Source organism: Aethalodelphis obliquidens, unplaced genomic scaffold (genome assembly GCF_003676395.1).
Source record: "Aethalodelphis obliquidens isolate GAN/ISIS:26980383/991018 unplaced genomic scaffold, ASM367639v1 scaffold17, whole genome shotgun sequence".
Classification (NCBI taxonomy): domain Eukaryota; kingdom Metazoa; phylum Chordata; class Mammalia; order Artiodactyla; family Delphinidae; genus Aethalodelphis; species Aethalodelphis obliquidens.
In genome coordinates this window covers 12,909,132-12,923,663 of record NW_020837961.1, presented here as the reverse complement: position 1 = coordinate 12,923,663, position 14,532 = coordinate 12,909,132, and the positions used below count along the sequence as shown (strand labels likewise).

The 14,532-nt window shown below is 41.6% G+C and overlaps 1 protein-coding gene across 5 annotated transcripts in view; it reads right to left on the bottom strand.

Moving 5' to 3' along the window:
- The window catches only part of BMPR1B (bone morphogenetic protein receptor type 1B), a 424,563-nt gene extending 412,368 nt beyond the window's left edge, over nt 1–12,195 (bottom strand). For 3 of the 5 annotated variants that reach the window (XR_003434972.1, XM_027116941.1, XM_027116942.1), the window contains exon 1: nt 12,110–12,185. The gene's annotated coding sequence lies outside the window, so the exon portion shown is untranslated. Of the gene's footprint in view, nt 1–12,109 lie in introns of all 5 variants that reach the window. The other 2 variants (XM_027116943.1, XM_027116944.1) reach the window with 2 other exon arrangements.
- Between the last annotated feature and the right edge of the window lie 2,337 nt (nt 12,196–14,532).

The window sequence follows — 14,532 nt, the reverse complement described above, 5'->3', positions numbered from 1 at the left end:
GTGGACCACAGGACAGCCCTGTGAAGAAAAACAAGATAGGTGAGCATTCTTTCAGTCTAGAAAGGTGACAGTTACAAGGAAACATACAGCCTCTATACAACAATGGAAAGTATGGACAAGACATAGAGAACTAAGCAAATGCTGTTGTAACTTCAAATAGAATACACAAATATAAAGCCAAGAAGTTAAACAAACTGAAAAACTCTCATCAGTTCCAAAAAAAGAGAGCACTGGTTTACACTGAGGAAAACTAAGATATCTGAAGGATATAATACTAAATCTTAAAAGTGAAACCATACAACAGCAGTCATACCCTTCCCTAACATATTCCCTGACGGCATCACCTAAAGACAGAATAACAGACTGACTCAACTGGGCACTTCATAGATGTGCTCATCGACTTCTCATTTTGTCATTCCCGTATTCCATCTGTTTATGCTCTGCATTCATTTTTTGATAGTGTATCATCTATGATTTTAAACATCTTTCCCCTTAGAGCAAGACTCAAACTATCTCTTTGACACATATGGCATCAAGTTTATTCGTAGTGCATAAATATCTAGTAATTCCATTTGTAAGAAAGACATTATTCACAAACTAAAGATATAAAATATTATTGTTAAACTGCATTATAGGGGCTTCCCTGGTGGCGCAGCGGTTGAGAGTCCGCCTGCCGATGCAGGGGACGTGGGTTCGAGCCCCAGTCCGGGAAGATCCCACATGCCGCGGAGCGGCTGGGCCCGTGAGCCATGGCCGCTGAGCCTGCACGTCCGGAGCCTGCGCTCCGCAACGGGACAGGCTGCAACAGTGAGAGGCCCGCGTACGGCAAAAAAAAAACAAAACAAACAAACAAAAAAAAAACAAAAAAAACCTACATTATACCTTCTAGGTTTAGGAGAGATGAACCAAAAAAGGAATTTATAGTCTCATGGTAAGCCAGGCTGCATGCTAGTAAGTTATAAGAAAAATGTTTAAGGACGTATAACAACAGTTTTCAAACCACAATTATAAATACATAAAATTTAAAATAAAATAGGAGCTAGAGAGTACTTGGTAAAAACCTAAACAAACATCTATAATTGCATTACATATCAAAGAAATGCATAAAGGAATGAAAACTGTCTAGATCCAACTTATATCTAACAATATGTTCTATATAATATGTGCCATTTTTAACTTGTTTAGCCACGAGAACCCATTTCTTTCAATGTTTAAAACATGGACATTTCATAAAAATAGTAGTTGTGAAATTATATAATTAAGTAAGTAATTTCATAAAATAGAATTGCATTTTGCTATTATCATTCTATAATATTATTAAAGTATGTTAAGATTATGTCTACAGAATAGCAAGTCATAATTCCAGTTATGCCAATGTAGTCAAAACTCTAATCAGTCAGAGGATGGTAAAGCTAGGGAAAGATCTTGAAAATATCCTAGAGGTTCAGGATCATAGAAATGAGCATATTTTAATCCCCTCTAGCTCAGAAAAAGTAGTCAGAGGAAACAGTGTTTTCCAATCAAGTGCAAAAGTGAGAAAAAGTAAGGGGTGGATGGAGAGTGGGAAGGCGGAGAGTAGAAGAGAATACAAATGAGCATTCATGTATTCACAGGCCTGAGGAGAAGAAGAGCTGCAACTCCAACAATTCAGATTGTGGCAGATACAGGCAAAGGTTTTTTGTTTTTTTTTCCTTACGCTAAATATGTTTTCGGTATCTTTAAACTGCTAAGCAGGAAGTATTCAAGAAATAAAGGCATCAAGTCATAGTCCTGGCCCAAGCATATAATATATATCCCCACGCTGTGGATCACAAAGGAGAAATTTCGCAGCTAAAAAACTTGAAAATTGAGTTTTTCTGAGCAATTTTCAAATTCTTCGTGGTTCTGTGAAATAACAATGTAAGAGAGAATGTAGAAAAAAGTAGTACAGAAAATGTATGCACAAAATCTTTCACATGCCTAAAGTACAGATTGTTTCAAGGCAATATATTTACAAGAAGCTTTGGATTCTCTATTTTTAGAAACAACAGTACCCGCTTTTATTAGTAAAAGGTGTTAAAACAAACTTCTTTGGGGAAGAAGTTAACTTACACATATGACTTTTATCTCAGTCTTAACATACTCTACAGAATGCTAAAAATGATAAAATTTAGATAATTTTAAGTTATAGAATTAAGAATTTCTTACACCCCCTTTAGTTAACGAGGAAGCATACATTATTCCATAAATATGCATAATTATGGAGTAGGAAATGGCCTAATTTGCCTACATAAATTGCAAGGGTTTGATGACTGAAGCAAGGAGTGAATCAGGTCCATTGAGAATTACTAAGAAAAACATAATCAAACATAAATGCCACAGAATACAAAGATCATTTTCCAAATTGGTTCCAGAAACAGCTCCTAGGTAGATTTCCCTGAAAAGCTAATTTAATTCAATTAAACAGTATAGCATGGTTTTCTTCTTCAGAAAGAATTTAAATATTTTCATTTGCTACAGATGTTAAAGATAAGTGTTTTAAAGAATAATTGATTTAATCCTGAGAGAAAGATTCAAAAGTGTTGAAGTATACTGAATGGAAAAGGACTTACTGAGCAGATATATTTTAATTACAACAGCATCCATCATTTATAAAGTACACAGAGTAAAACCTACAACAATTAGTCTTTTTAAAGTCTTTACATTATGTACTGACATAAATGCAACATTGTTTCTCACTCAAAATTATAAAATCACAGGACATGATAAAATACTCAGAGAATGTTTGTCCTCCATATTAGTATATTATTCGAATCCTACACCTCCATCATGCAATGGAGGGAACAAATTTATCATTTAAAAATTAAATAATAGTTAAATATCTTCTGGAATAATTCAGGTTTCCCTGGATAACTTTTCCTAGTTAATCTCAACATTACATAAGTTCACTCACAGTCACTCAGGATGAGTAAGTAATGGCTTCAAAGCAGCCTGGTCATGGATTCTTGTGGGTCCATCTGGCTGCTGGCTAGAACACTGGAATGACTCATAAATGAAGCAACCTGAGGTCACCTACTTCAGGTCTCTTAAACAGAAGAGCCAACTGCTTACCAGGTGGTTCCAATTTTCAAGAATACTTAAAATGAGAAACTCGTTCTAGATACACCATTTTATTTTCATATTGTCTCTGGCCACAGAATTGGGTAAATAAGGAAGGAAGCTCTTTTGAAATATAGATTACCAATCATCTGAAGGCCAGAACTCACTACATGGCTTGGATTGAGAATATTCTATAAAGTCAAATGAAAAAGAAAGGCAGGACACAAAACCATATTATATTATGCTCCCAATTTTGTAAAGAAAAAAAAAAAAACCCAAAATGTTAATAAGAAGTTATTTCTGTGTGGTAGAAGAGAGTGATTTTAATTGCTACAATTCTCTGAATTTCCCAAGTTCACTTCAAGGAATATGTATTCCTTATTAGGAAAATGTAACAGTAAGTAGTTTTTCAAAAGACCTGGCTCAGTGAGCCCCAGAGACCCTGAGTATACTTACATCTATACAGGCAGGAAGTCTTTCCCTGGGTAATGAAGAAAAACATTCATTTTACCTTTAAAAAGAACAAAGGGGAAGGACAGGGGAACAGGAACTGGGTCCCCACTCTATAATAGGTGTGACAGGTAGAGGAACAAGTCCTCTCTCTCAGGAGACAATAAACTGGTGAAATGTTTAGCCAATTATTTGTATCAATTTTTCCAAAAGTGTGTTCTGAGGAATATTAGTCCAGTGATATATGGAGGGGAAAATATCAGTATAAGCCCCAAGGTCAAATACCCCTTTGGGGGATGGTCACAAAGCACATGAGCATAATTAAGGCTCAGAAAAGGCTTCAGTTTAAAAATATCAGCAATTCCCAGATTTCTTTGATCATTTATTTACTTATCGAAAGCCTCTGGGGTGTTTACTGTGTACCTGGCATTGCTCTAAACAAATATTCACCATTATAATCCTCAAACAAACCTATGAAGTAACCACTATTGTTGTCATTCCCAGCTTACAGATGATGAAGCTGAAACACAGAAGGCTCAGTAATTTGCCCAAGGTCACACACCTATTAAGTGATAAAAAAGCAAACTCCAGAGTCTCCACAGTTCAGCAGGAGGCTACGGTGCCACCCATGGGATCCTTCTTAGGCTACACAACCTGACCTTCCCCAAAACCACTGTTCCGTGGAACAGATCATGAAAACAATGCAATCAAGTAAAACATACTGTTATATGTAAACTGTGCATGTGAATTAGTCGGACAGCTCATACTGCTTCAAAACTCTCACTTCTCAGTTAACGTGAGGTGAGACAGACTCAAGCTGCAATGGTGTTAGGCCTAAAATTTTCTAGCATTACGAAACGAGAGACATTTGCTTAGATTGTTTTACCGCTCTATGGCCATTGAATAAATCACAAGCTTGATTTGTAAATATTATGTGTAGTTTTTTATTTCTTGTCCCCTTCCCAATCCTCAACCCAAGTAAGGACAAACATCTGCCTTTCTGCATCCACGCCTAGCGCAGTGCGTGGACCTCAACAGTGACTCTACACATAGGCACTGTGTTAATAAATGAATAAAAAAGTGAGTGAGACAACCGAATTACATATGTAGAAGGCTGACGGACTATCAAGTAAAAAATTTAAGCCAATAAACTGGTTGACAGAAAAGTATTTACATAACACAATGTAAGTTTTCTGTGCCATTGCTGCATGGATAGAAGCATATAATTTGGGGTGGAAAGCAGATGTCCAGAGTTAAGGGGAGCCAACTGCTCTTATCAGTCGAAGAAGGCTCCAAAAAGGAGGTGGCTTTCAGAAGCTGAATCAACAGAAAATGGGACCTTAGCTGTTACAACTTCTGATAAACTGAAGAGGAGTTGTTTACAAACAAACAATTTAATAAGGTATAGGTAGGAGTGCAAAAGAACCTGAAGGGTAGTGCAGTAAATCAGGGCAGTAAGAGCAGAGGAACTAACTCCAGAAATTACTGGACTCCTGAGGGAGAGACTGACACAGAGGTTACCTGAAAAGAAGCAGTGACTTTCTGTGCAGAGACACAGGCAGTCCAAGCTGATCACGGAAGGAGCAAACTGAAGAATCAATACCCTCCCCCTAATCTCCCACTGGAAGTCTCCAGTGACCTAAGCCATCTGGAAATCAGCGTGGTTCAGCCAGGTATCGTCCTGGGCAGAGAGCATAGAGTAGAAGGGTTGAGGGCAGATCTGGAAAGACTAACAGAAGATATCTGACATAGAAGCCAATGGGTATAATGCATGAGGTTTTAGCAAAATAAAGTTAGACAGGAAGAGACAACAGAAGAGACTCTTAACTAACTGAAAAGGATCTAAAGAATCAATGAAAGAGAACTGCTAGATACATAAAAGCCAGGTAATGCCAGCTGTTTGTAAGCCCATTTGAGGAGAGCACTACACTTGTTAATAAGAGGAAGGATCTGGGGATAATCCCCCATTACGAGTACTATTAGGGCTAAATGTTTATTGGACAACAGCAGAACAGTAGCCTGTTTCCAGAAAAGAAACTGATGATAATTTAGTACCTTTTATAGATGGCTGTAAATTCTATTAGTTAGATGAAACTCACTGATTTCTATCAAGAGATTAATTTAGACAAAGGCACCATCATTACAGACTTCCTTGGAATCCCTTCAGGTTCGTAAATCAGCAAATTAACTAGTGACAGATGTGTCTGTACTTGTTTAAGTCCATATCTATGTAACTGCTATAAAAATGACGAAAATGTTTATCTCAAGACAGCCAAGCAAGAAATGTTATAAAGAGATATACTGGATTGTGTCTCTTTTCCTTTAGCCAATAAGTAAATGCAACCTGCAGAAAAATCACTTCCAAACTTGCTACTTATTATCTTCTAAAGTTGAAGGCACATGCAGCCATATACTTGTTGAAAGACAGGAAAAATAAAGTCAGCGGAGTCAAAACTATGGGTCTCTAACAGACTGTATCCAACAGCATTCCACAAATATTTACTAAATGCTTACTATATAGCAGCTCTTTGGAAAGGGCTGGGATGCGACGGGTGAGATCCAGATCTAAACTGTGGACTTTACAGTTAAGTCTTTCAAGAAGCATGCGAAGTTTTCAAAGCTGAGGGGTACAAAAATATGACACTCAAACATGATGAGAGGAATTGTGACTTGCTTCCTCTCCTCTGTAACCAGAACACAAATTTTATGCACAATGAAGTGCAGAGATGTTAGCTGGAAGACCCAAGCACCCCCAGGTAGTTCAAAGGTCACTCTGAGCCCTAAAGAACCTTATCACAGCACTTCCCAAAACACCCTGCTGCCTCCAAGTCAAGACGCTTGCCTGCAGCCCAGGAGATATTTGAAGGAAGGTAAAGAGGTGACATCTGGGAACTGTAAGGTGTCGAGGTCTGCAATTTCAAAGTAAAAGCTCAGGAAGAGTCAGGCACCACAATGTTCACTGCAGCTACAAGAGCCAGGACATGGAAGCAACCTAAGTGTCCATCAACAGAAGAATGGATAAAGATGTGGCGCATATATACAATGGAGTATTACTCAGCCATAAAGAGAAACGAAATTGAGTTATTTGTAGAGAGATGGATGGACCTAGAGTCTGTCCTACAGAGTGAACTAAGTCAGAAAGAGAAAGACAGATACCATATGCTAACACATATATATGGAACCTTAAAAAAAAAATGGTTCTGAAGAATCTAGGGGCAGGACAGGAATAAAGACACAGACATAGAGAATGGACTTGAGGACACGGGGGGAAGGGTAAGCTGGGACGAAGTAAGAGAGTGGCATGGACATATATACACTACCAAATATAAAATAGCTAGCTAGTGGGAAGCAGCTGCATAGCACAGGGAGATCAGCTCGGTGCTTTGTGACCACCTAGAGGGGTGGGATAGGGAGGATGGGAGGGAGGCTCAAGAGGGAGGAGATATGGGGATATATGTATACATACAGCTGATTCACTTTGTTGTACAGCAGAAACTAACACAACATTGTAAAGCAATTATACTCCAATAAAGATGTTAAAAAATAAGAAAAAAATAAAAGTAAAAGCAACCACTGAACCAGTGGACTGCTGCAATGTAGATCAACTGCAGGGCGACGCGGCAGGGACCACACACCATGACTCGTGATTCAGCCCAGTGACTCTTACTCACAGATAAGAACAATGTCTGATCAGTCTCTGAGGGTTTCACCCTTGGCCAAACCACCAAACTCCGCTAGATCCTTCTCACAGCTTCCCACATCATCTTCAGACATTCTTGCTCACACTACAGACAGACATGCTAAGTCACATTTGCTCACTTCTGTTTAAAATCCTCCAGGGGGACTTCCCTGGTGGCACGGTGGTTAAGAATCCGCCTGCCAATGCAGGGGACACGTGTTCGAGCCCTTGTCTGGGAAGATCCCACATGCCGCGGAGCAACTAAGCCCGTGCGCCACAACTACTGAGCCTGCGTTCTAGAGCCCGTGAGCCACAGCTACTGAGCCTGCATGCCACAACTACTGAGCCCACATGCCACGACTACTGAAGCCCGCGTGCCTACAGCCTGTGCTCCGCAACAAGAGAAGCCACTGCAATGAGAAGCCCGCACATCACAACGAAGTGTAGCCCCCGCTCGCCACAACTAGAGAAAGTCCGTGCATAGCAACAAAGACCCAACGCAGCCAGAAATAAAAATTAAATTTAAAAAATAATATAAAGGAAATTTTTTTTAAAATCCTCCAGGATTGTTCAATAAAATGTACTTTGAATAAAATGCATACCTTTTAACATGGGCCTGGCAGTCTCTGTGACCTCATTTCTACCATTTCCCCTAACTGCCAGTGTGCCCAGCTTACTGCTGCTTTAGAGACACTCTTAATGATCCCTGTGCCCGAAGTTCTCCCAGATCTTCACTGGGCTGGCTCTTTCTTGTGCAGGAACATCCTTAGAGAGGCCTTCCTTGGCTACCTCATATAAAGTAACCCCAGTCATTTGCTGTCATATGACCCTGTCTTAGTTTCCTAATGGCAATCTCCATTATTGAAAATTATCTTACTCATGTGCTTGTTTATAGTTCATTGTATTTCCACTCTCTAGAATGAGAGTTCAGTGACAACAAAGATCTTGGGGCTCTCATGGCTGCAATGTCCCAAAGTATATAATAACACCAGGCAGAGAGCAGGCTCTCAAACATTTAAGTAAAGATGAATGTAATTAAGATAACTGGCATGTAAGTAGATGCTCTAAAACTCATTAAAACAGGTTACTGCCTGACGTAAGTCATGCATTACCTTTTTTATCTTAATACTACAGATGAGCTTTAAAAGTACTCAGAAGTAACATCAAATGTCCCCGTCCCCAAATCTTCACTTCTCTCTCCAGATTCTACCCCTAAAAAGTTTTAGTTTTCCTTAATTTTAATTATTAAAGTGTGAGGGACTCTGAAATCTATGTTTCTAGCCCTGGCCCCTCCCTCTCCCTGAATCCTAGCCTGCCTCTATATATTATAACACCTCCGCTTCAATTTCTGTCATCACATCAAATCTGTCCCATGGAAACCTGAAATTAGTATCTCTCAGGCAAAAGCAATTTCTCCTTCTATCCTTAACACTTTTATCAACTATCCTCCAGATACCCAGATTTAAAAGCTAGAAATTATCTTGATTATGAAATTCAAGACCTGGAAGGGAGATTGGAAAACAAGTGAAGTGGTCTTCAAGCTTTTTTTAAACTACATTAGCCCTTTTTCAAACAAAAGCTCCCAGGGAAGTCTGACATGTAAAAGGGATGAATCTACAGTTGCTCTGGGAGTTAAACTGGTAGTCTCTGAAGAAAAACTTCAGAAAGAGCTCTTAACCTGGTCCAAACGTCGTTTTTCTCTCCCCACCCCTCTTCAACATACACACTGAAAGTTACAGAGGAGACCACTGAAGTCCAGAGAGCTTAAATCTTCGCAGGTAGAACTATCAGTCTGCCCAATATGACAGTTAGCAAGCAGAATGGCGCTTAACACATAAAAGCACTTAGAAGGCAATGTTCTCAAGGACAAATATTACCTCCATGCACATGTGTAACAAGAGTTACTGCAGATTGATACATTTCATGCATGACTTTTATTGGTTGGCCTGAGAAGGGATTTTCAGAGTTGCAACAATTGTTTCCTCCTAATAATACATTTATCCACGTCTAGTGGAAGCAAGCAAACAGGAGTCCAGTAAAGAGAACTGTGGCCCAGTGAATATAACACGAGGTCTCAGCTGTAGAGCCTATGTGGCTTCATTGTCTAGTTTTGAGCGTGGTGTTCAAATTCTCTGGTCCTCATCTGCTTCATCGTTCATATTGTGTGATGAGATGCTTTCTACGACTCTCTCAACCCTCAGTCTATGTGCCACTATGATACCACACTAAAGTATTTCCCTTGAGCTACTGCATCTACAAAGGGTTAGAATCCCAAGTTAGAAACGAATTGGAAGAGAGCAAATCATCCTTCGAGGATTTTTTGAGTGTCACGTGGCATGTCATGTGCCAGGCATCTGAAATGCAGAGGAGATAAGAAAAGGACACTATCCCACCTCAATGAGAAAACAGCCAGAGAGAGACCCAAGCAAGGAATTACATGGCAGAGAGGTGAACACTGAGGGAGGCGTGCATAGAAGCCGGAGAGGCAGAGATGAGGTGGCTTACAGAAATTAGGAAAGGCTTTGCTGGGTTGGAGTAGATGACAGTCGACGTTAGATTTAAATGATAAATACGAGTTGAGCGCTGAGGAAGAGTAAAGGGTGCTACATGCACCCCCCAAAAATCACATTTTAAATTGCCTTATACTTTTAAATAAATACTACAATCATTTACTGTCACAAAAAAAATTTATCAGGCCATCCCACACAGTTTTCAACGTTGATGAAGAAAAAAATGAAGTCAATATCCTTTTAATAAAGATTATTTAACGACTGGAACATTTTGAAGGGCATCTATGAACATATCATGAGTAGAGGCAGCACGACACTCAGGGACAAAAATCTAACAGGGAATTTCAGACACCCCTGCCCAGGCTAAATGCGATGCAGCACCTGGCAGACAAGGTGGCAAAGCCCCTATAAAGAGTGATGATTCACTAACATGACATAAATCAAGATTTTAACTCACCAAAAACTAACGTTTTGATTTAAAATCACAAATCAGTGCCATTAAAATGCATCAGCAGACCCCAGCACATGAGTAATGAGATCAAATCAACTCATATCTTGTGACCAAAAGGAAAAGGTGGTTTTCTAAATGGTAATTCAGATTGGACAAGTAACACACTGTATCAAGTTTTAGAGCCCTAGGCCATATTTTGCTAAAAACAAAGGTACACTATGCATGACTAAAGAAAACGGAGCAAGTGAAAATCAGAGCAATTAATTTCCCATAAAAAAACCACCGCTGCTATGATTTGCTTACAGTACACAACCTTTTTTTGCATCGTACAATGAACTAAGTGTGTAATAACTTGCATATTTCACTAAGATGTAATATCCTTCAAAACATCCTTAGAGTGAAAGTTTTCCAAAGAAATTATTGATCTCTGGAATGTCTCGTGTTTTAAAATTACTGACAAATCCTTTCCTATTTTCTCTGCAGTTAGAAATAATTCTTCTTGATCACCAGAGTGTAAAGAGGTATAAGAGTACAAAGACGGAATATTTTCTTAAAGACAAGTGTCCCAGTTGACACGACATTTCCCACGATTTTCCCAAAACAATAATTAGAAGAGCTGTCACTAGGATCCTAAAAATGTATGTAAGAAAACAGTTATTAGTTGGCATCAGTTTAGGATAGCAAGAAATTTCCTTAAGTGCTCTTTCAAATTATTTTCAAATACTTTTCAGTTAATTCGTCTCACTACTGGTGGAGCCTTTTCTGTTTCTTTCCAAAATCCAGGAATCTTTTCTCAGGTGTATCTGCTTCACTGCAGATATGTTTGGTACACTCGCTTTATATGTCGGGGCAGTAAGTAGCTCTCTTCTGTTTTCTTTCACTGGCACTTTTGTGGCTGCTCAGTCACTGACCTCACCTTGGTGGAAAGGTGACTGAGAAAAGAGCAATTCCTAGTAACTCAAGGAAACCAGTGTTCCCACGTCTGTGGAGAACCAACACGAAGGACCCAGGATCCAGCTGGAGTGGTGCAGCTCAAAACGAGTAAGGCACCGCACTGAACAACTTCCAGAGGATCTTGTCTCATGTCGAAAATCCTAACACCGCCAGGAACCGACAGAAATACGGAGCCCCGCCAGAAACGCGGACGAGTAGACTAATGGGTGCAGAGAGCGAGAGATAGGGGAGAGGAGAGACAGTGAGACAAGGAGCAGAAAGTCAGCCTCTAAATGAGAGAGACACCGAAAGTGTGCGCTCTCAGGGTGGAACATACGGAGACCGAGAGGGAGGGACACATTGAGAGACAAGAGACAGAAAAGGAGGTGGGAAGAAAGAGAGAAACGGGGGGAGGGGGGAGGGAGAAAGACAGAAATAAAGGGAGGATGGGAGGAAGAAGGCAGAGAAACACTGAGAACGTGAGAGAGAGACAGAACAACAGACTGAGGCACAGGAGCACCAGCGGCAGAGTCAAGCCGGGTCCAAGGCACCGGGACCAGCCCGCTGCGGACTTTCTCCGCCGCGAGGCTGGGTCTCGGGAGGCGTCCGGGGCAGGTGGCTCCGCACGGAGCTGGGGGCCCGCGGGTCCTGCCTCGGCCCGCGAAGTTCCCCCCCGACTCCGAGGCTGCCCTCCGCCTGCTCCCAGGTCCCGACTCCCCGCCTCGGCGCGTCCCTCCTTCCCCAACTCCGGAGCACGTGTCCCGCCCGCGGCCGCCTCTGCCCCCCGCTTCTCTGCCGGCGCGGGCACGAGGTCCGGGGTTCCCGGTAGAGCCGCCAGCGCACAAAGCGCGGGCAGCCGCCGCCCCACGGCCGCTCTCCTCCCGCCAGCACGCCCGCCCGGCCCCGCGCCCGGCTGCCGCTCGGCCCGCGCCGCCCTCCACCCTCCCGCCGGCTCGGCCGCCCCCCGCACACCAGGACGGCGCCCGCGCGCCCTCCCGCGCGCCTTACCCGCCTCTGCGCCCCGGCGCTGGTGTCCTCGGCGCCGCGGTCCCGGGTCCCCCGCCCGCTCCCGGCGCCCCGCAGGCCCGCGCCCGCTCCGCGCCCCGCGTCCTGACCCGCCGTCAACTTCTGTCCGCCGTGGCTGCTCGGCCGCCGCCGCCGCCGCCTCGGGACTTTTTTTTTTTTCTTCTCGCTCCTCGGCTGCCTCTGGAATTTTTTTTTTTTTTTTTTTTTTTTCACTTGCCCTCTCCAGCTCCCACTAGTGATTGGAGCCTGAGAGCCGAGTACTTAGCGGAGGGATTACACTTCTCGACGCGCTTGGAGCTGCCCCAGAGCCGCCGCCCGTGTTTGGAAGGGTGAACGGACCTGGGGAGCCCGGTGCCGCCCACCCTTCCGCTGCCCGGCGTCCCCTGCATCGAGGGGGACCCTCCCAGCTCAGTCTGCCTCTCAGAGCCTCACCTCGATTTCAATCACAGATGCTTTCTCGGTCATGCGTAAGAAGGGGTTACCAAGAAAACTAGGTTTGAGGAACAAAAATTCGTAGGATTACTGTACCTCGAGAGCCGGAAGGGGCTCCCAAAGATGATTGTCTAGCGCAGTAGACTGAAACTCTTCAGGGCCCCTGACACTTTTGAGAAGTTGATAAGACGTTAACGCACCTCGTAAAAAATACACTTACATGCCGAATTATGCCTGCAGTTCTGGACGAGGAGTGTAGGAACCCTGAAACACAGGTGGGCCTCCTAGGGAAAAGAAATATTTCCTTTCTTCAAATATTTTGAAATTGTCAAAAAAAAAGAAAAACACCTCCCATTTGTATTTGATGAAATTTTACAATTAGCATGTTTATTTTGAAAAAGTATGTACTGTCTTTGTGGTTTCCTTGTTAAATCGTTAAGTGTTGAAATATTTTCTGCAGAGGTAAATATGAATCAAGCTAGTCCACAGTCTTTCAGGAAACTTGGGGAAAATAGTTAACTTTTTAAAATCAGCTATTTTGCCAACTATATCTCCCAGGGAGACATGTAATAACTTCCAATTTTTTTTCCTCCCAATGTCTTTCAGCAGCCTATCCTCCAGAATTAACTTCCTCCTTTTATAAAATTTTTCCATCTTCCAAATATATTGATAAACCCTCTCTAGTCACCATCAAGTGTATGATTCAAATAATTTAATACAATTTCACTCTGATGCAGTTTTCCAATTTTTTCACATCAATTTCTATTGTCTAATTCTTAGCCTGCCATTTTCTTTCAACTCCTCCCTTTTCTTAAATTATTCCTATTAAATGATTTTATGTTAAACATTAAATACAATCCTTTGAACGTATAAGAAATTCAATTGTGTAGAAATGTACTTTATGCACCTCCCACTCAGGAGCATGTGGTGCTCCAGGCATTTATTGATGAGTCTGTGAAACATGGGCACATTTTCCTCAAAGACATGTCAGGGTCCCCACAAAACTCTACTTGCCCCATAACAAATCATGATATTATCTGAACCATGATAGTACCAGGACTAACCTGCATTGTGGTTTCTGGTGCCAGGCTGGAAGAGGAAAGTTCTGTTTGACATAACACTAGAAATTTTCCAAAACAGGTAGCGTTTGTCATTGGCATCCTCTCACCTCTCTTATTCAACCTTCATTCTAATCCTTAGTACCAGTAATCAATTATCTCACTGTCACCAGAATCCCAAGGTAGAATCCACACATTTCACCCTTACCACCAAATTCTCTCTGCTCCTAAATTACCTTCCTCATTGTTCTCAAATTTCCTATCATCTCCATCTTCCGACATTAACTAGGTTTAAAGAGGAGATCAAGCTGATTGAATTGATCCCCTGTACTGTGTGAATTTCTGGTAACTTTTATTTGACAAATGTATCTTTTCCTCTTAGAGTTTCAATCCTCACAAATTACAGTGAAATAACTGAGACATTAAAAAAGTTTTGGAGCAGAGAGTGTGTGGGTTGCCCATGTCTTTTCAGAAGCTGTACTGAGAATTGGCTTACCTCTACTCAGCAAATATCCCTCTAAGCATCTACTGGACATAAGACTAATCCAGAGAGTAGCATTTCAATAGGCAGGGATGAGGAATCTGGGATATAAGCCATTCAACAATCTACTGTTACTGAGTACCTATGGCATGCCATGCACTGGTGTTTCAGATTTAAATTCTGTCCATCCCTTCTTGAAACCCTTAAGAGACATATATTTTTTAAAGATTCGAATATTATAGGAGAAATACAGTAATCAGTACACGAAAGCACAACTATTGGAGCACAGAGAAAGGAACTATCCTGCCTGGGAATGGCAGGAAAAACTGCAAGGAATAGTCCCATATTATCAGGGCCCTGAAAGATCTTTAGAGACCAAAGAGCCATTAGAAAGAGAATAAGCATTCTAAGTAGAGGGAACAAAATAAAAAAGC